Source organism: Meriones unguiculatus, chromosome 19 (assembly GCF_030254825.1).
Source record: "Meriones unguiculatus strain TT.TT164.6M chromosome 19, Bangor_MerUng_6.1, whole genome shotgun sequence".
In the NCBI taxonomy this organism is placed as follows: domain Eukaryota; kingdom Metazoa; phylum Chordata; class Mammalia; order Rodentia; family Muridae; genus Meriones; species Meriones unguiculatus.
The window spans coordinates 46,174,742-46,197,660 of NC_083366.1; the positions used below are offsets into that span (position 1 = coordinate 46,174,742).

At 39.6% G+C, this 22,919-nt stretch overlaps 1 protein-coding gene across 9 annotated transcripts in view; it reads right to left on the reverse strand.

The window, feature by feature from the left end:
* Cdkal1 (CDK5 regulatory subunit associated protein 1 like 1) overlaps nucleotides 1-22,919 on the reverse strand; it is a 549,424-nt gene that overhangs the window by 232,442 nt on the left and 294,063 nt on the right. The gene's annotated exons all lie outside the window — the stretch shown is intronic.

A 22,919-nucleotide genomic window follows, 5' to 3' on the forward strand; every position in this document is an offset into this window, starting at 1 on the left:
TAAAGAGGATAATTAACAAATCTGTGGCCCAGCCATTCCCTTCACCATACAGCTGCTCACCCTTTTTAATGCAGCATTTTTCAACACGATTATGCAGGCAGTCTGGGCACTCAATTGCAGAAAGAAAGCAGCTTATCCCTCTGTGGCAGTGGGCTATTAAGTTCATTTTATGAACAGCAGAGAGTTTCAACAGTGTCATAAATTACCAGTGTGTCCTATGAAGTCATTAATGCTCACAGCCAATCAGTTTAAGCATGCTTCTCCAAAGCACCCTGATCAAAGCTAGACCTTCAGTCTCTCTCAGAGAACACTCACTGACCACCAGAAGCCCTGGAATGGAAACAGTTCTCTGCAGAAAAGGAAAACTGGGAACAGTCAACTTGCTGGTCAGCTTGTCATCAACCCCCCCCCCACGTCAATTGTAATTAAGGATTAACTCACAAGTTATTAATTATAATCATTTTGTCCATAGTAAGTATTTTAATCTATCTCTTTTGTTCAGTTAAAACAGTACTCACTTTATTTTCAGATTAAAAAAAAAACGGATGGCTGGTATATAGACTAAGTGGCTGCCTCGGAAACCTCTAGACTGTCAGATCTTGGGAAAGAATGTTTATTTTGTTGTTGATATACGGAATCTTATTTTCAAAGGCTACTGCTCAAGCTGGGATGGACAGCCTGTGCCTATGATCTTAGCCCTCAGGAAGCTGAGACAGGAGGACTGTCCCAAGTAGAAGACCAACCTAGGCTTCAAAGTTCCAGGATATAGAGCAAACCTTTGCCTCAGAAAGTAAAACCAAATAAACAAACGTTACAACTTGTAATAGCAAGCAGCCTTCCAAAAACCAAGAGAAAATATTTTTGGGTCACCTAGTACCATTAAAAATGAAATAGAATGAGCAAGAGTCACCAAGGTGTCAAAATATATACGCAGACCCTTTCTGAACCCAAATTCATTGAGAGGATTAGCTGATATTAAAAGGCTAAAATAAACAAAAAGGAACATGAAGTTAGCTCAGGCTCAATTGATCCCCTGCTTATAAAAACCTCAACATACAGGGGCATAAATGTAGTCTCCAAAGGGAAACATGATAGAAGTTTCTAGAAACTGTCTTAAAATTGTCATTTCATGGCAGAAGAGTTTCCAAAGCACATTTAAATTGTAATGGCCAAGAAAGGCAACAAATATGACTTGTTTGTGAACATGGACGCCAACTCTACAGAAGAAAGATCACAACAGAGCTTTTAATTACTAGTAATATGGCCCACAGCTTGGAGTTAAGATCTCTGGAAACCATTCTTTCTTTAGGTAAGAGCTATAGACTTTATTATTAACAAACCTGCAAAATTAAATCTTATCCTTCCAGAGATATGCACATGCCTCAGAAGACCCACGGGTAGATGTGAACTGCTCAGCAATAAGAACAAAAACTATTGAAAGACATTCAATTAAAAATAAAAACTGGGGATGCTTTTAGTATTAAAATCAGTAGTGTAGCTGGGTGTCGTGGTGGATACCTTTAATTAGGAGGCTGAGGTAGCCAGATCTCTGAGGTGGAATTTGGTATGGTTTAGATAGTGAATTCCAGGACAGAGATGACTACACAGTCAGACCTTGTCTCAAAAACAAAAACAAAAATCAACAAAATCAGTGACGTTAGGACTGTCTTCTATGCTTCTTCAGTTTGAATATACAGGTTCCAGAAATAAGCCTTAACCCTTCAAAGAAATAAACCTGGCATGTATGAACATAATCTTTAATCAAATAATTTCTTTTTTATTTAAAATGCAGTTTGTCAACACCCACGAACCCAAAGCTTAGGGAGCATCACGGAGGATGAGCAGAAGAATGTAAGGGGAGTGCTATGAGACACAGTCTTCTGGGTGTGACAGCCTTTGTGATGGAGAACTCATGATAGCTGTGGTTACCTGCACAAGGCCTGCCTGGGGGCAAGCCAAGCACAGTCACCGTTCCAGCAGGCAACAGTAACTGGACTCAGGGTTACAGGCTCAAGACGTGAGGCCATGCAAGCCTGAGGAGGAAGTGTTGTGGCTTGTCCAGGGGAAAAAGAGGGAGCTTAGGTGGGTGTTATTGAAAATATGATAAGAACAAATTCAAGGAGCTGGTAGAAATGAAGCAGCCTTTTAAGTACAATTCTATAGAAAAGGACACAGAACTGACAAAAAGCAAAATAGCTGTCATGTGAATTTGGTGCAGGACAGTTGTTTTTAATATGCCCTTCTCTTCTCTTAAAGGTCAGGAATTGCACCCCTCCCAAACTCTCCAGCTTGTTGGCCTCAGACAAAATTCTCTCCCAATGAATAGTTTGGAGCTTGACACTGATCATTCTTCCCAATTCTGAGCTCAGTCATGAAGCAGATCTGCTTTCTAACCTGTAACTTAACCTCTGAATTTTGAGACAAGTAGAGGCTAGCCCAGCCACAGGAGAGAAGAGCACGCATTTCTCAGTAACTCTGAAAATGGAACTATCAATCTGATTCTTATGATCAAGCTATTTTACATACATGTATGAAATTGTCAAGAAATAAAAAGAAGCTCTTTTAAAAATGTTCTGATTAATGGTGCTATCTTGATTTTAAAATTATGGGTGCCATTAGATGCTGTACTCATGCAAACCTGGTTCTTTTTAAAGATAGGGTTTCATGTGCCATAGCCTGGCCTACAGCTCACTCTGTAGCTGAGGCTGGCTGCAAACCTATGGCATCTATCCTGTCTCAGCCTCTCAGAGAACAGGAGTGAACCACCAAGCCCATATTCATACAACCTGCTTTAAAACACTATAATTTAAAAAAATAGAAAAGCTCTAAGAAGAAAGATAGCCAATTAACAACATAAACACATTTTAAAACATTCTGAAAGAGGTTATAAAAACAGGATATTAACTGTGATTTTCCAGTTACTGGCATTTGAGCAACACAATGTGAATATTTTTAAATGAAACAAATTTTAATTTATAATTTTTCCATCCAAATGGTTCCACGTATGCCTTATGTAGAAAGAGCAAGCTCCTGGAACAGTGCCCTCTCTGTTGCTAGATGAATATAGAGGAGGAAATCACTCTGGACAGAATGGAAATAACATCCACTAGAGAGAACAGCGGTCTGCTCTCACAACTGCAAAGGTGGGGACCAATAGCCCCTGGGGGGCTGCAACTTCAAATTACATCATGCAGAGGGAAGCAGCTGGGATGCTAAATCACTACAACAGGAGCAGCAGTTTCTGCATCCCTAAGACAGAGGCTGCTCCAGTACTTGGGCCCGAAAAGAATACACGCAGTGATAAGCTCTGGCTGTGGCAGCCCTGCCATGCCAGATCAATCCAAACACGTGTGATTTCCTGCTAGGAATCAACAAGGTTCGGACTTTGTAAGGCTATCTTCCAGTCATTCATTCTAGTGAGAGGCAAGTCCTCAAATTTCTACCACCAAGAATCCATTACACAATGAAAGTAAAGCAAGGTGGTATTCATGGTCTCATGACTGCTGCTCCCTGAAGTCTCATGATCATGCATACTGCAAGCAGTCCCTGCCAGACTAGGCCTGTGCATGAGCGTGATGGGGAAGCTGGGGCTGCACTGAGGTACAGACATGTTCATGTCTGCACTTTCACTGCTCAACTTACACTCAGCAGCACTTGTCTGAACAGCTTCAATCCTTCAGGAATTCAAGTACTCATACTTTATTTGCCCTTGCCTAATGTGTGCCCCATAAATGATACAGACCATTCTAAAACTGCCTATCACACAGGCACTATCAGGGGCACTGGGGCAGATACGTAAAAACTTTCTGTTCACTTCTTCTCGGGAGGAGCAGGGCTGGCCTGAGAAGCAAAAATGCCAGCCCCATTCTTGAAGCAGAGCACAAACTAGCATTCTTTTCAAAAGGACGTTTCACTTTTCCTAACTGTTCTATCCTCTGAGGTCCACTCACTTTCCCCAAACAGTTCTGTTCACCTGCTGTTCTCAAGTTCACCAGGCTCGTCAAGTCATAGCAACCTTGGAGAGTGCAAACACTGATAAGCATCCCGATGTTAGGAAGGGATGAGATGCAGTCTGCAGGAGAACCTCCCTGTAGAAATTTACCCGTCAGAACCCACTATCATCTTCCTTGAGCTCATGAAGACTGCACTTCCAACCCTAGCTACTTCTCCTTAAGTAGAGACAATGCCAAAAGCTGTGTTCCCAAACTCTGCTGTACAGTAAGCTGGAGTGACAGAGACGGGAAACAGAGAAGCCACAAAGGGTGAGTAGAAGAAAGACAATAGCCTCAATAAAATATTTTTACTACAAAGAAAGTCTTACTTAAAAAAAAAAAAAATCAAAATTTGCCAAAACTCAACTCTAAAAGACTCTCCCCTGTATGAGTGCCACTATAAAAATTAAAACATGGACATAGTTCAATTTCCTGTTTATAAAGTGAGACCTCTCTAATAGATCTTGCTTTATCATTGGGTAAAAGTTCCACCACAAAAGCTGTTTCAATTATTCTACTGTTAGAAATACTCCAAAACCTAAGATTACAGAAGTGTAACTAGAGGAGCTGGAGACGTGGCTCAGTGGTTACCTGTACTTGCACAACCCGAGTGCCAGGGTTAAAATGCCAGTACCCATAGGACAGGCCAGCATTCCAAACACACCTACAGCCCTACACTTTGGAGGAGTGGAGACAGAAGGATTTCCAGGACTTGCTTTCTTTTCAACTGGTCCCGAAAACATGGGTCTAGGGAGACATTGTGCTTTGAAGGAATAAAAGGTGGAATGTGACAGAGCTGACATCTCAGTCTCTCCGCAACATATTGTGTAGCCCAAACAGATGTGCCCGTAACACTCAATCACAGGAAGTAAACACATATCTCCAAAACGATAGCACATACAGATTTATTAGGGGAATCAATGGTAAAGAGCAATAAAGTACAATGACATAATGTCACAACAATACATATACTTTGCATGTACACTGGAGAGTAGAGGAACCTACATAAATTTAAAATTAAGCCTAACATCTCAAAATCTGTTCCATATGTCCTCCTCCCCCATCTCTTGGGTTTGTTCTCCATTCCTGTCTTTCTGCCTTTCCCTTTGTCTCTTTGGTAACAACTGATTTCTTCCTCATCATTCCATTCTAGTCTTCTTGCTCCCAATGAACCACACATAGAATTTGTTCTATTTATAGACCTACACTAAGTTACTGATCTTGCTTCTTCCTGACATACAGATTGCTATGCATATTGTTTTATGAACTCCTTTATAAAAATTTACCTTGGAAAGTTTACAAATAAATATGACTGTTGCTTAAGTGTCATGAGTAACAACACGGACAGTGTAATCCTGTACTTAAGTCCTCACTTAAGTGAACATTTCAGACCCTATACTGACATTCAAAAGTTTTGTGTCTATTTTAGATTGGGGAATTGGAAGTAAATAATCTTAAAGATGGCATTATAGTATGATTAGCCTAGTCTATGTTACATCCTCAAACCTTTAATTTTAGAAGCAAACTCTAAGTATACAGCTAAGGCTGTCACAAACCAAGCATTCTCTATCCTAAGCCTTCTGAATACTGAGATTATAGGTAGATGTATATTATACCTGGCCATTACTACTGTTATTAGTGATCTCCAGACTGGGTGTTTCTGAGTTCCAGGCTTCCTATAAGATTTACTTAAGAGCCCTTATCACTGCCCCAGGCTTCTATTCGTGGGTCCATGAGCAGAAGCTGGCTGCTTAGAGCACAAGGGTGATTTTTTGATTGACAAGCTTGACTAACATAAGCCTTTGTTCATAGCACATGGCTTTTCCACGTTGCATTTGATTTTAACCATATGCATTCCCAATTACGAACAGGCCTAATTTGGCATTAAGGAATTTTCCCTTGAAGTTCACTTGGAGGAACTACTTTGTCTTATCGCACGAGCACCCCAATTCAGTCCATATTAGATTAATATAATGCCATCAGTTCCAGAATATGCTTTATGTGTATATGGCAAGATAGGTGAAGTGACTAAAAAGTTAGGCAATAAGAGCTCAGTGTGACCCCATTGCTACCTTTTGGAGAGGAATGTGCTTACTATTCAAGACTGATGGGGGTCCCAAGTTGCTAAGCTCTTTCTTGAAAAATAGGTTTATATTGTGTAACAAGCTAAGTGCAGTCCCAATTTGGCAAGCTATACCTCCCTGCCTTTGACTATCCCATGGTGCTTGATATAAATGATGCATTCTTCATGAAAGTCTAATTCCTAGATTATCACATAAAACAACTATTAACTACCTGTTTCTCAGATGATAAATGTACACTATTAAAAAAAAAGTGGGGGAGGTAATCTGAGTCCTGTCTCTATGCCAAATTGTCTATCAAAAGACTCCCCACCCAGGAAAATATTTATGCTGTCTTCCAGATGGCACCAGCTGTAGTTTGAACATGGCTCTGCAAATCAAAACTGCACCTTCTAACCTGCTTCTGCAAAGGAAATTACTGACAAATAAACCCCCTGTGAGGTATGAAAGACCAGGACATCCTAAAGGAGAGGCTAGTCACTCAGAAAATGCTCAAAATAACAAATACAGAACCTCTGAAACCCTGGGCAAATTGTTGGCTTGAGCCACACTAATGACACTGCAAGATGCAACTAAAAGGAAATGCTGTAGCAGGCCTCCACTGCCCCCACAGAATGCATTAAACATTGTATAAAATCATCTTAAAACTGAAAACTAGGAAAACTGATGATGTTTACGGCTTCATGATCCACAGACAAGGGGCAGCCTGCATTGCAAGACATCACCTGAGAGAAAGAGTCAAGGGATCCATTAGTTCCCAACTGACCTGGAGGCATCTGCAAGTGCAGAAGGGAGCAGGTGAAACCAAGTCCAAAGCCCCAGCTCACTTCAAGAGACGGGAAGTTAGAAAGTTAGCATTCACAGCATTAAGTACTTAGAGAGTTATAGAGACCTTTAGATCTAAAGTGCAGCAAATGTTTTCCACCACTCTCAGGCAGAGCAATGGTCTAAGCATGCACAGGAGGACAATAAATATAAGGTGAGGAAAGAAATGTGAGAAAGCAGTAGGCTAAACTTGTAGAAGGCCTCAGAGGATTAAGAAGAGCTAATGTCTCCACAAGCAAAACGAGTGGCATGGGTCATCAAACTTAGTTTTTATAAGGATACTACTAGAAGTTTAAATAAAATTTCTATTAAAAAATGCTCCTCTGAACTCATACTAAGAGACCTTAAATGTCATAAAACAATCAAATGGCTTTCAAAGACCTTAACTATAAGCAGAATGAAGCAGGAAAAAAAAAAATTAAAGGAAGACAGCAAAACTCAGTGTTCACCAACGCACAATCCAAAATGCCTTACATCCCCAGAAATACCAGACATGTAAACAAGAAAGGAAATACTGTGATTTTCCATCTGGTTATAACCAATCAGTAGTATAGCCAGACAAAAAAATGGAATCTCAAAAGCACCTGGAAACAGCTACTGTAAACATGACTCATACTCTCAAAAGTGTGGACACAAGGAAAGATGATGCACCCCATAATGTTGGCACTCAGAGACTCTGAGGCACAAGGATCATGAGTCTGATGCTGATCTTAAAAAATAAGAGCTTCGGGTCTGATGCTCTTTGGGTGGATGACACCTAAATGAACATCGGTACAAAGTCCCAATTTATTTCTAATATCAGAGATCAGACCTCTACTCTTGCCTGATGTGTCTAAAACAAAAAGGGGGAACTGTAGAGAGCTGCGGAATGCTGCGCCTTAAAGATGGAGCTGGTTTCCGCCTTCCACCTTCCCGATGGTGAGTGCTCTCTGTCACGAACAACTCCACATTTGGCTAAGGCTGAGGATCTGGCTTCCTTCCATGTATGTGGACCTATCTGCATTGCCCACGTGGCATGCTGGGGCTTGCTACCCAGAGGCTATTTAAGCTGTGGGCTGGCTTTCCCTAGGGTCAGATGATTGTTCAAGGTTCCTGAATAAATTGCATTGAAAAAAAAAAAAAAGAAGAAATTAAGAAAAGTGAATGTTGGAGATAGAATCATATATTAAAAGATAACAAAATAATAACAATAAAAAAAATAAGAGCTTGCTAGAGTGATAGGAATTTAGGAGGAAGGAAACAAGGAAGGTAGGGGGAAAAGCAAGAAGGGAAGCAGGAAGGAAGGAAATGAAAAAGAAGACAGAGGAAAGGAGGGAGGAAATACATAAACCCATGCTGAAATAAGAAAATAATTGAATATGGGTACAAAGATAAAAATGGAGGCCTTCTCAGAGTCCATGTGTGCCAGAATGTAATGGAGAAGTATGTGCCAGGTCAGGAAAAAAAAACACCTGGAAAATAGTTATTGGATATGACAGGAGAGACAGAAAAACAAAGAATGAGGCTCTTCAGACAAACAACACAGTGGGAATGCATTACAGCAGACCTGTAAACTCCTACACCACCATCAGCAAAGACCTGTAAGTTGAAGAAAACCCACAAACAAAAGGAAGACAGCAGATAAGAGAAAGGAATGGTAAGTGTGTGGCCTTTCATGTAAAATATAGTTCAAGTTTTATCTCTTGAAAATTTACATGTGCCAAAGCAGCATCCCACGAAAGCTATGAGGAGGAGGAGGAGGAGGAGGACGAGGAGGAGGAGGAGGAGGAGGAGGAGGAGGAGAAGAAGAAGAAAGTAAGTATATGACACTGGTAGAAAAGACTCAAAGAGTGGGGAAAAAGGAAATATGTAATTATACAGAGTTACAATTGAATTCTGTAACCAGAAATTTTTATTATTAAAAAGAAGAATTTGTTAAGTTATGGGTGTTAGTTATTAAGCCCTAAGGAAGCTGCCAATCAAAGAATCAAACAAACAGGTATTGCTAACAAGGTAAAAATGGAAATACAATGGAATTCTAACAGGCCACCTAAAAGAAGGGGAAGTAGATGGAAGGAAGGGGGGACATTGAGGAGCCACAGCACACCTCTTCTAAAGAGGGGAAAGGGAGCAGGAAGAGGGGCTCACAGAGGTGGCACAGACATCTTTCCATGTTTCCTTTAAAACTATTCCAACTAAATGCAAAAACAACGACAACAACAACAAACCCAAAGTTAAGATGTAATACATGTGGTATTTTTAAACTGTGCTAATTTAGTTTTTTCACGCTGTAAACAATTCTTATGATTTTAATAACAATAATCCGATTAAACAATCTTGAAGTTCATCATTTTTCTATTTTATACAACACTTAGGGCTCTGTAAGCATAATTAAGAGCAAGTGACCTTTATTAAATCCTTCTTATTAATTTCTTATTAAATATCTTCTATATGAAGCTAATTTACAGAGCTAATATTCAGAATTTTAAAATAGAATGGTAATGCTCCTCTAGCCGAAGGGTGGAAATCAGAATGACATTTTAAAACTACCACCTCAGAAAAGGCAAAAATGATCACTTCTCGCCATCAATAACTGAAGGTTTCAGGCACATGCCTGTCATCTTAGCACTTGGGAAATGGAGCCAAGGAGATGTCAAGTTCAAAGGCTGGCTTGGTGCAAGGTGGGACAACTGTGCTTGAATGTGTGTGAGCACTCTCTCCTTCACAGCCTCTGGTCACGTTTACTAAACCATCCACCACATTCTGTTTGTAACGCTTTGTCTAATATTTGTGGTTAACAGTCAATGTGGGTGAATTGAAAAGAGATAAGATCAATTAAAAAAAAAAAAACAGTATTACAGAGTAATGAATATAAAAGATTTTACTGCATTTTCACTGAAAGATCAGAAAGATCGTCAAACCTGTCCCAAAACTGTAGAGTAACTAGAAGTGGAGCCCAAATTAGAATTAATCCATTCATTTTCCAGAAAGCACTCTGATTGCCTTTTGAGGGATGGAGGGAGGTTCACTAAAAGTGACTCCAGGAGAACATCTACAAACGTTAGCCATAACTACCGCAATAGGATAAGTAGGAAAAGTAGCAACTAGAGCACGAGAAGAAAGCCTTGGTAAATAAAGTTAAAAACGAGGACCAGTGACAAAAACCAAAACAAAGTCTAAATGGCATGACATGCAGTAGGAGGTTTAAGCTGGCACCATTTTGGGACTCTGGCCACAGATGTGGCTGAGCACGGGAAGGGCAGATGGGCTGCAGAGGTATGCTTAAGCAAAACATGTTGGAGTTGAAAGATTTAGGGGGAAAACCAAAATATGTAAAATATTTAGTATTGACTGCAGGTTTCAATTATTCTGTTTTGGAAATATCAAGCTAATTCACATACCCGATTAACATACATTCAATCTGTATTCTTCAGTTTTCCCTGAGATGGCAATTAGAGAAGTTTCAGTTACACAGATGGCTATCATACTTTAGTTGCAAATACTTAGACTTCAGAATTGCCTACAGTAAAGCGCTGTGACACTTCATGGAATGTAACTCACACCATGGGTACCTAGTGACAAATGGCATTTCTTCTACATACTTAACAAGCAAACATGGAAAGTCCTCTTTTTTGAGTATAAACCAGTACACCTCACACATTTTATACTTACTTACTTCTATTTGTCTTTGTTTTCACAATTTATTAAAATTTTCAAAATTATATTACTGATAAAAATAACCACTCACATATTCCTGTCTACAATAATCCTATTGTGCATTATCTTTAACTTGTTTCTCTCAAGAAAAAATAATGAAATGGTATTAACAAAGTAACAAAATTAATGGACATAAGTAGCTCAATACCTTTCCATAACATCATTATGTAGAATGTACCATGTTTCCCCCTGTTTTTGTAACCACAGATTTACTGTGGCATTAACTATGATTTGTAAACGAAACAGAGTGCTTGTGATAACTGCTTGCTCTGGTAAAAAATCAGCCAACTATAACAATGGCATTTTTTTTGAAAGTGTGCTAGTTATTTTCTTTTGATTTATTTACTTCTGTTAAGTCTCTCAAACCTTTTCCAATAAATTTTACTTCAATACTACAAATTTGAGTTCACCTAAACAGTCTCCAAAACCCTTCTAGGAGAGGAAGGAAGACTTCACTTTGTACTTTACTCACCAGCTGCTGTGTGTTATTCATGTGGCTTTAACTGAGATGAGACTGAAGCTGAAGGTTCTGGAGAGGTCTCTAGTTGACCATGTAAAGATCCCTAGCAGTGTCAGATGGAGGACAGAAAGATGAATCTCTTAGCCTTCCCTGTAACTTGTGTCTATCATGTTGTTTGTGTATTTCCTCTTTACCTCATTGTCATTGAATAAAAGATACAGTAAGACTGAGGTTGACCACAATTTTGTTTGTAGATCCTGCCTCTTGCCACAAACAGTACCTGGGAAAATGCATTGTACTTTGTTAAATGAACAAATGAATAGAACCAAGAGAAAGAAGAAATGCATGAAGGTGTGATGAAGACTGGGCTGATGACATGGGATGAGAAAAAGTAGGACACCACAGTGTCACTACTGAGATGTGTTACATGACCAGAATACTGAAAAGTAACAATATTATAAACAGCAGAAAATATAAATTTATTGTCACTCTAATACAAATCATACAACCTGAAAACACATAGAATTCATGCATTCAATAGTAGAAAACACAGTACAATATATAAAAATAAATTCTAATTGATTCTTAGTTTTTTCATTAGACCTACAGTCTATAAGACAGATTTACAATAAAAACATTTACGGTGGCTAAATTGTCAACTTGACACAACCTGGAATCATCCAGAAGAAGGGCCTCTGAAAACATGTGTGAAACTTCATTCACGCACTAACTAAGGGAGGAAGACCCACCACTGTGGGTGGAACCATTCCCAGGGCCTGGTATTCTGGCCTAGAAAATTCTCTCCCACAACACATGAAGAACAGACTACTACACAAAACCTCAACCAATCAAAATTAAGAGTTGTGGATCTCAGTATCAATTGTTTATCTACAAAACATTCTTACATCTAAGGCTCAGGGAATGCTGCAAAAGGATGGAGGGTGGTGGTGCTAATAAGACTGTAGGAGCCAGAAGATCAAGGGGCTTGGTGTGAAATTGTGTCTCCTAGTCATGTCAGAAACTACACACATAACGCCTTACCAACATGATCACCCAAATGTGAACTGAACAAGACCACCGTCAATGGACAAGCCAAAGTGGAAGAAGAAAAGTCCACAAGGCCTCAAAGAACCACAGGCAACTGAGGAATGCTAGGAACAGGAGAAGTAATCTAATGCAGGGAAGAGCACAACAACTAGTTATCCAACATCAAATGGTCAGCCCTAAAAACCTACATACAAGTAAATTATGCAGACTGAGCAGGTTCTGTTTAGGAGTGTGTATTATATAATATAGACATATACATGAAATAACAATGAAAAAAAGAGGCCGTGCATTTGAAAGAGAGCAGGGAGGGCTATATGGGAGGGCTATATGGAAGGTTTTGATGGGAAGAAATGGAAGGAAGAAATTTGCAATTATACTATAATCTCAAAGGCATTTTGTTTTTTGGAGCCAGGGTTTCTCTTTGTATTACTGCCTGTCCTGAAACTTACAGAGATCAGCCTGCCTCTGTCTCGAGCACTGGGATTAAAGGCAGCAATAAAGCAATAAAGCCTGGAACCAAACACTGTTTTAAAGTGAATAAATGCAGAAAAGCAGCTGAGAACGGACACAAGGCATCCTCTCTCTTTCTCTGGCTGTGGCCATGACTGGATGCTTCAAGTGTCTGCTACCTTAACTTCCCTGTAATGATGCAATGATGGTCTGTATCTGGGATCTGTGAGCCAAAGAAATCCTTTCTCCCCTAAGTTGCTTTCATGAGGGTCGCAACAAGGGGGAAAGAAAACTAAGGCTCTACTTGAGCCATGCATGTAATTTAAAACATATAGCCATTTTAAGAAATGTTGCAAGCCAGGTGTCATGGCACATCTTTTTAATCCCAGCCCTTGGGAGGCAGAGGCAGGTAGATTTCTATGAGTTTGAGGCCAGCCAGGCCTACACAGTGAGACCCTGTCTCAGGAACAAAAAAGAACAGATGAGTAAACAAAGAAACAGATGAAAGGACAAGAAAGGAAGGATTGAAAATACAGATTCCATTTAATCAATATCCTTGTTTCCTACTTATATTTTAATTTATTATCTCTTTTATACACTCAGAGAAATATGGAGTCACCACGGAGTAAGAAATCTAATGAGAAATATAGAAAACATTAATTTAAACATGAATTACTTTTATTGTAGAAAGTAAGGGCAAAGAAATTTTATTTTAATAATAAAAAAAAAGGCAGAGCTGAACTAGCAAATCACTGAAGACCTCCAATCGCCACACAAGTGTCCTGTTTGCTTTTAGTTCTGAAAGAATGCTTTACACTTGAAACTTAAAGAGCAAGCCAAGAAGAGACCCAGACTAAGCCAGCTCTTAGCTTCTGAAGGTCTTGTCCAACCATGAGCATGAGGGCTCTAGACAAAGACAGTTAAGTAAGAAAATGCTTGGAATCAATAGGGCCATGTCAAAAAACCCAAGAGTCACCTTGAAGAAGCTCCCAAGTGACTAACCTGGTCCAATCAGAGCAATATAATTAATCACAACAGCAGTATATATAACATATAAACTTATGTCCACGAGTCCACATTTACATAAACAAATATCTGAAAACAGTGGGAAAGGGCACAGTAATTCAAGTTCCATCAAAGCATATCAGGCAGGCAAGCACCACAGTACTTGACTGGTGGGACAAAAATGAGCGCTGTGTGATAGCAGGAAGCACAAGTGAGGACAAGGAGGATGTTTGCCTGGTCCCTAATATCTATTAGAAGAAGAAAATACTAACTTCAAAGTAGAGAAACAAACCTGGGGCTGCCTCATTCACATGAGGAACATGAGGCTCACTGCACTGACACACTGCAAACGGCAGATTGTGATGGCCCGAGCATATCACTTCACTGGTATTCTGGCCCCAAATTCCTAGCCTGCTTGTGTGGAAATGCCAAGAAGAACCAAACACAAATACACACACACACACGGGGGAGGGGAGTGTCTATAAGATAGGTGGCCAGTATGTTCTTCAAATACCAAGGTCATGGAACCCTAAGGAAGGCAGAACACCACACCAAGACTGGACACAATGAGAGGAGGGAGACAGTGACTAAAGAGAACATGTGACCGCAGACCAGGTCTGGGACCAAGAAAGTGATGCTAGTGGGGAAATGGGGGCATTCTACTAGACGTGAAAGTGAGGTACTAGTAGTTTGTTGATATTAAATTTAGACTCTGGATTGTTGTACAATGTCCACCAAAGTTTCAACATTTAAAGAAGCTGGATGAAATGACTCCACTAATGCCATTGTTGAGACAAGGTCTCACCATGTGGTCAAAGTTAAACTCCAACCCCATGCAGCCCAGGCTGATTTCAAATCCCTAATCCTCCTACCTCAGCCACATTTGGCTATTTGAACTATTTTGTAGCACTTCTGTAAGTTTGTCCTTTTTATATTACACAAGCAAATTAGAAAGACTAGAGAATATATCGGTTTGTAGGGTAAAGAACCATGAAGACAGGAAACCTCCCCTTAGAACTTCTCCTCCACAAGCATCAGGTAAAATTTAAGTACGGCAGAACCATCTTAGCCTTCGCTTAATCAAATCAAGAACCTATTTAAAGCTGGGCATGGTTCTCACGAGGCTTTGGCACAAGTATGGTGAGCCTGGGTAACAAAGCATATCTGAGGCTAGCCTGGGTTACCAAGACCCAGTCTCAAGTCTCAAACAAGCAAGCAAACAAACACAGGATTTGGTGTAGGTCACCACTAGACTGGTTGTCCAGCAAGATGCTGGGTTCAAGCCCACAGAGGAGGAAAACCGTGAGGGAAGGAGGAAAGGAGGGAGCAAGAGTGCTCACAGCCTGTTACTCTAGCACCAGATTAAGCTTTGACATAAGCAGCTATCAGTGCGATGTTTCTGAAACTTACCATCTACTTATCAAACACCTTCTTCATCTAGTAAGTACCTCACACAATATAAGGGAAACATTTCAGGCCTGTGTCTGTATGTTTCCCTGACTTCTGAAACATGCCACAGTACTTCTCCATTAGCAAATGTTAAGTAGATGCCAAGAAGGTCCATGTGAAAGGTCCCAGGGCATATGGCAAAACTATGACAGAGAATTAAAAAAAGTGTACTCAGCTTTTGAGGCCTTAAACTTTAAGATACAATGAAGTTGAATGTATTGAATATCAAGTAGGATAAAATGTATTAAATCAACACCGGAGGAATGGGATAAGGTGCAGAGGTAGAAAGGAGCTGAGAGGTTTTACATTTGAGTGTGAGAGTCTTTTGTGGGTTTTTTGGTTTGGTTTGGTTTTTTGGAGGGTGGGGTGTTTGAGATGGGGGTTTCTCTGTGTGGAGTTTCTACATTTGAAAAAAGAGCCTCTCCTCAAGGTCTAGTCAAGGATCCATGCAGAAGAGGAGGCAGAAAGATCTCAAAAGCCAGAGGTGGTGGATGAGTCCAAGGAAACATTGTCTTCTAGACACAACAGGGCCAATGCACCTATGAACTCAGACTCTGGCAGCATACAAAAAACCTGCACAGGCTCTAGCCAGAAGGGGTCTCAGCGCTAGGGGAAATGAACAGGAGATATTTGCAAATGACACCCTCTAACAAAGAGAATATCTGTTTTGTCCAGGAGTCACTGAGTGTATTAACCACATTCCAGGGCAGGTCCCATGTCCAGTTGGCCAACACAAAAAGGAACTCCATGTTGTTTTTATGTGAACTTGTTTCATTATGGCATTTTTATGTGTTTTGATTTTCTTTTTTTCCCCCCTATTTATTCATTTATTCATTTATGTGAGAAACAGACAGACAAACAGAAAGTCACAGAGAGAACATGAAGTTGAGTGGATAGAAGGTGGAAGGGATCTGAGAGGAGTTAGGGCGGGGGACATGACCAAAATTTATCTTATGAAAAAAGGTAAAGAAAAAGAACAGGAGAACCTGATAACTAGCAAGCTGGCAACCCGATCCTGCGGCAGGGATGCTGGGAAGCAGGGCTGCTCGGTGGCCAGCAGAAGACAAGTGCAACGGTGCAGACTACACGGTGCCCCTCTAGTCATCACAGCAACAATGGGAAGATGAGACAAAACCACTCATGTCCCCAAAAAAGCTTACAGATAAGCACTGGAATACCAGGGCTTTTCTACTAACGACCGTTTAGGGGAGACAGACCCTAAAATGCACTCAATATAAACTGCCAGGTTATTGAACGTCTTGAGAAAAATGGGGTGAAACACTGTTTTAAGGTTCTTTACTTCATTTTATTAATTTGTGTTTGTATGTGTGCCTGTGAAGCAGTGGTTTATGTATTTTGTTTTGAGGGGAGTACTCCCATAATCGTTGGAGGACTTCTCGCAAAGTCTATGCTCTCCTTCCATATTTATGAAGTCTAGGGGATTAAAATCAGGCCAATGGGCTTATATTGTAAGGCAGCAAGCAGTTTTTCCACTGGGCCATGAGACCCTCTTGAGTGTTTTTATTGAGAAGTCTGACCTTACTGGGATCTCACTTTGTCATCCAGGTTAGACTACAACTCAAGGCACTCTTCCCAGCCTCAGCCTCCCAAAGGGTGGCATCACAGGCCTGGATTGAAACACTTGATTTAAATAAAACGATGTGTACAGGAAAATTAAGTGGATGTTTTCCCCCTGCAAAAAGTAGCTTAGTATACTAGCCTATTAGAAAACATCTTTTTTTTTGCCCAAATTAAAAAAAAATGAGAAAAAGACATTAGTCAAGAAAGAAAATCTGTAGAGAAGGCCCCAATTCCCTTATTTATCAATCAATATCTTAATCACTGGCTATACTTGGCTTCACAATCAGTCTACATCCCGAGCATGACACTAGGAGCTCAAGGATGAGTGAGATGCACACTCATCTTCTCCCGGGTCCACTGCCTAGTGTTGCAAAGCGGCAATAAGTGCTGCAAGCACCTGGCTGTTGACAATCTGAAAGCACAATGCCGTTCCACCAAGAGAGGCCATCGTCTGCCCTCCACGCAGTCTAGAAATGCTTTCTGTGTCCTTAAGAATAAGGGGCTAAGTGCAGGGCCTGGGCTATCATGCAGCCTTAGAGGAAGACTCTTCAACCCTAAAAAAAAAAAAAAGCTCATTTTAGCTCCTTAGTCAATCAATAGCCATTTCCTGGTTGTTGCTTTTTTTTGGGGGGGTGGGGTTGTCTTTTTCTAACTACTGTAATCAGGAATGCTTTCAGCATTACTGGTGTCTCAAATACCTTTTACTCTGGTAAAAAAAAAAAAAAAAAAGGTTAAACAAATGAACCCAGACTGGAGAAATCTCTACTGACCACAAAATTGCTTTCAATGACACTCAAAGCAATTTTGCTACAAAGGCCCTCAAATTATCAATATGTAAATTATCTTCATGCCAGAAATGTACCAAATATTCTAAGATTCATAGTGCTTAAAAATATTCACCCAACTGGGATGATTTCAGATTAAAGAAAATAAGGACTCTGTAATTATATACACTTACCTTGACAAAGAGAAAGCAATCTGCGATTAGAACATAGCAATTAGTTAGAAAATGCTTCACATGGATTTAATTACCCATCCGTCTACATGCAGCTCAATTACTTTTATCTCATTGCATCAGTAAAAGATTTCTGCCTGAGGCAACTGCCAGTCATGTATTTATAAGGCTTCTAGACTTTACAGTGAATATATTATTGCATTCGGGCACATGTGCTAAAGTTATAGTTTAGAGACATTCTTAATTTTAGGTTTCCAGTTTTAGCTCGTGATTATCTCATTCTTTTTCAAGAGTCAAATACCATCCAGATTTCAAACCCATGGCGTCACATCTGACTACGTGATGTTGTTGACACACACATCACCTGCTTATTTTGGTCCTAAGAAAACCTGGAGTTAAAAACCCCCCAAATTATCTGATTGCTTGAGAGCAAAGAACACAAGGTTCAGAATGAAAGTGGCCTCTTTCTTTGCAAGGGCTAACTAAAGTTTTCCACTTCATTCAGTTCTTCCACTAGAAAAGACAGTGGTCTTCTGGGGTAAAATTCCTAAAACAGACTGAAAGATAGTCCTTTCACACACACACACACACACACACACACACACACACACACACACACCATTTGGTATGAGAGGCACACAACTTCAAAGTCCAGCCTATAAGGATTTGATTCCATGTTCATTTGGCAACTCACACTCAGTGTCACTGTGAAATTACTTAATTGACTTGAGGGTTAATCACCATCTCATTTGCCTGCAGGCTTCTGCCATACAATGAAACTCAGCAGCATGAGAAATACATAGCAAAGTGTCTGGCGCACAAAAAGTACACAGAGAGGGTATGTAGTACACTCTATACACTGTCTGCTCCACAGCCCTCCAAGATTTACACACCCATGCACACGGGGCCTTCCAGGAACTAAGAAGAAAATACATCTGTCCCTCTGTAAGGAAACATCTTTGGCATTGATTTGGAACTATCATTCCTGAAAAGTCAGTTTTCAGAAGTCCACTTTTTGGCCATGTTCTAGCTTAGAACCAATAAAGGTGACTCCCTTCTACTGAGAATGGTTAAGTCTTGGAAATAATCTTTCCAAGACTTTCAAATGCCATTTCCACTGACAGAATTCCCAAGAGCCTTAGGGAATCACAAGTCATCAAGGGTCTGCCTATTGTTCCGTATCTGCCCAAGTCCAAGTGTCTTCTACTTAAGTTTAAAAATAAACAAAACGGAATCGTCCCAGGTCTCCACTCACACATTTTCTTTAATTCCGTCTCTTACGTTCTGGCATACATGCCTTAGGAAGTTTCACCAGGAAACTGGTGGCAAAGTGCTTAGCAAGTAATACTTGATGAGTGTGACAGTCCTGTGCTGTGTGTTTCAGATGGCAGTGTGAATTTCTGATTGTAAATTTAGGATTGAAAATTTCCCTACTGTGGTAAGGTGGTTCGCCACAACCCCCTGTGAGCAATGTTATTTTTACTCCTATAAAAAACTTCAGAAATTTCCATCTTGAATTTAGCTGACATTCACACAAAGATTTCCCTTTTCCCAGATTATCAATTCATGACAGAAATAAAGGTTCTGGACTATTATAAGTAGCTTAGGTATAACAGTTCATGCATTTCCAATGTGTAAAAATAATTTACCACACTTGGAAGAAATAAAAAAGAGAGAGACAGGAATGACAACAGTCAGGATTTAATAGTTGTGAGTGGGTACTTCATAGGCACAGAGGAAAAATATCCCTTAAAATCTGAAATGCGTATTAAAATATGTGGACATAATATACACTATCAATGTTGCCTTCCCCATGACTAAGCAACATCCCAAACAGTTCTTTCACAAAAAAAAAGTATGATGAGCAAATTTATTTCTCAAAACTGCCAAGGTTTCTGTGGTTAGGAAATGAGATTTACTAGGTAATCAGAAGTCAGAGGCAAATTATCACCACATATTTCACCAACATTCACCAGTTTCATGTGGAACTGACTGACTAGTTCACATGAGCAACAAGATAGTTTTACTGGAGCACCTCCTCTTGTTCTCTCTTGTCAGGCAGAGGGATGATACTGATATTTCCTATGTTTGTATAGATAACGGGCACAGTGATACTAAGTTGTTACAGTGACAGCCAATTTGCCAATAAAGGTCTCAGTCCAAGTCTGAAAACCTGGCACAAGGCCAAGTATTATATACAGCAATTCTACTAAGATAAAACAACCTCCCAGATGAACTGTAACTAGATAAACAGTACTCAGATATTAATCAAGGACAAACCCCTATGTCCTAGAGGAAAGTGACCCTTGCTATAAAGGTTTTTGTGACAGCCTCGGTGACAACTCTGGCTCTACCATTTACTTTCAAGGTAGTCTAGAGTTTGCCTTAACTAACTTTCCCCCAGACACGGTATCAAAATGATTCCAACACCTCAAGGATTGATGTAATGATTAAATGACATAATCCACAGAAAGCAATTCCTACTCTGCCTGGTACATGTATGTAAAACACCAAAAGAGCAATACTGGGTATGGAGCCATCCCATGTCTTAACAGGGGCTTTTATTCTTTTTCTTTTTCTTTTTTTTTTGATGGACCAAGGGCCATTGCATTTGGAAAAAAGAGGAAATGAAAGTATATTCTAAAGCATTTGAGCTACCCTGGAATTTCCATTTGGAGAAGAAAACTACTTTTTTGTCAGTAAAGTTACACAAAAGAGATAATTGTGGCGTAGCCTATTCAGACCTATATGCAGAAATCATCCCATTTGCAGATGGGAACTACCCAAGCGCAGAAATGGGACTCAATGCAGGGCTGTAAAAACAATAAAGTTAATTAAAAGAAAAAAAATACTTTTTATAGAGTTCAAATCCAAGTTAATTTTTTTTTCAAATTCACATTTATGGTGTTAACAGTCAAGAAGTTAAAAAAGCAATGAAATAAATGCTTTAAAACCACTACAACTGACTTCTTTTAAATAGCTTTCATTAGTTTGGTTTGTATCTTTAACTTGTTAAGTGTTTTCAAAATTAGATTTGTTGTTTTAACACAATTTCTCTTGGAACTTTTTGGTCAAGCAAACAGTTCAGAGATCACTTTACTTTGGATCCTGAAAACGCCAACAGTGTTTGGGTGAAGAAACACACTAGTCAACCATGTTTGCAAAGACAAGTTTTAAAGAAGGAAAAGTTTCAGAGCATCTAAGCAAGAAATGAAATCATAAATCAGCCAAAGTACTTGAACCTTTATCTTTGCTTTTTTTGAGGGGAAGAGAGAGGCAGGAATATATTGACTGAAGTAAAACTTGAGCTGAAAAGCAATGAGGTTGGCCATCTCAAGAAGCTGGGAGTTGGAGGAACACTTGCCCCTGACCCGGGAAGTGGACGGGTGGCAGATCCATACATGCTAGCCAACAAAACCTAAAATATACCATGTCAGCCTGCATCCATCCTACTTCCAAACACTAACTCTACCAATTTTGATTGTTATGAACTTAAACGAAAAGCCATATATAAGGCAAAAGTAACATCAAAATGTGAAAAGCCCAAATTAAACAGAAAACAATCAGTCTGCTTATGAATGAACCCCACTGTTACTACCTCTTGACTCTCACTTCACTAGGGCAGATCTTAGGGGAACCATGTCTGCTCTCTAGCATCTTCCTTTCTCTTACACTGTCCTGTATACAGCTGTCCATGTCACCATAGTTAGGTATTGTTGATAGAAAGAATGGGCCATACTTGTGCCCACCTAGAGTAGACCCTGAGTACTCCACAAAACAAAAGGCTCACAAATGGTTGCCTGATTGAAAGTCACACCCTATACGATCACCCCAAAAAGCTACCCACTAAATGTTGTCTTCAGGAGAAGAGAAGTTTGGTTTCAAGCCCATGATGCCTACCACACTCACGAGTACCAGGGGGCAAGCATACACACTGACATTAGAGTTTAAACTCGGATGAGGTAAAATCAGTACTTAAAGATACAGTGACTATGGGCTGGCTGCAAAGCTAGTCTCTTCAGACTTAGATGCATCTAAAGACAACACCTCAGAATAGCAGAAAGACATGACTTAGGCTCATAGAGATTTCGAGTTGAGCAGACTATTCTTAAAAACTTTTTCATATTCAGGTTTCTGATATCTAGTTTGTGACGAAAAAAGAAAATCCCAGAGATAGTCAACAAAAGAAGATATTTTAATTCTAGTTCTTCCAATTTTGCCTAACTTTAAATAAATCCACTTTATTCTGTAAGATGTCAGCTTATCTGAAGAGAAAGAAGTTTCTACAAGTGTACTTAGCTTAGGTTTCTTGAGATTGAAATTTCATTTGAAAAGAAAGGCTATCACAGCTTTCATTTGGTTTCAGGCAGTTTATAGCTCACTGAAAGGACAACTCTGAAACATTTCTGGACTAGAAATTAAAATGTGGTTTAATAAGCAGTATGTCTAGTAAACCAGTTTGTAAAATAGAGGTTAAAAAGTGTGCAATTCTTCTTACTATGAATTCAGTTTCTTCAAATGCGAAACTAGCATTAAGATGTTACATTTCATTGCTGGCCTGCCCATGCCTCCTCCACAGTTACCCATTCTGCATGCTTGTAAAACAGGCGTCATGAGGCTGGCAGTACTGACTGGGAACTGTCTCTATCATTTACTAGAATCAGGATTTTGCTGACCTGGCACTTTCAAATCTTTCAGCAAACGTTTCATGAATTCAGTGGTTAAAGCTAATTAAGATCTATAGAAACAAAACTTTCCTATTTATATCAAATGTAAGCTGTCTACTCAGAGAACCAGGTCAGAGTAGTGAGGAGACACTGACCAGCTAACAAACGATACAGGAAAATAAGCAGTCTTCTGAGATTTTAATTAAGCTAACAAATACATACATACATACATACATACATACATACACACACATATATATATATATATACATATATATATATATTATTCAATGAGGTTCCTACAATTAGAGATACATAGCTCTTCTCAATTTAAGTTGGGACAAGACACCTCTCTATGGAGAAAATAACCATCATCCCTTGGTTCGGGCTTATTAGTTACCACAACAAATAGGACAACACAGACAAGCAAAATAAGCACAATTCTCTTTCAACAGTCACAGAACTAGAATATAATTCTCAAAATTCCTTTCATGTTTGCAAACTCTAGACTCTAGGACACATCTTACTACCCAACACAGGTCAAAAGTTTCCCCTCATCTTTGCTACTGTGGTTAAAAATTGATTAAAAGGCAATATCAATGCAAATGAGGTATACTCCTTCAGAATTATTAATAAGCAATACAACTGTCAATGTTTTTGTTTACCATTCTTCACTGCCCTTGCATATGGCTTTAGAATGGGAGGTGCTGG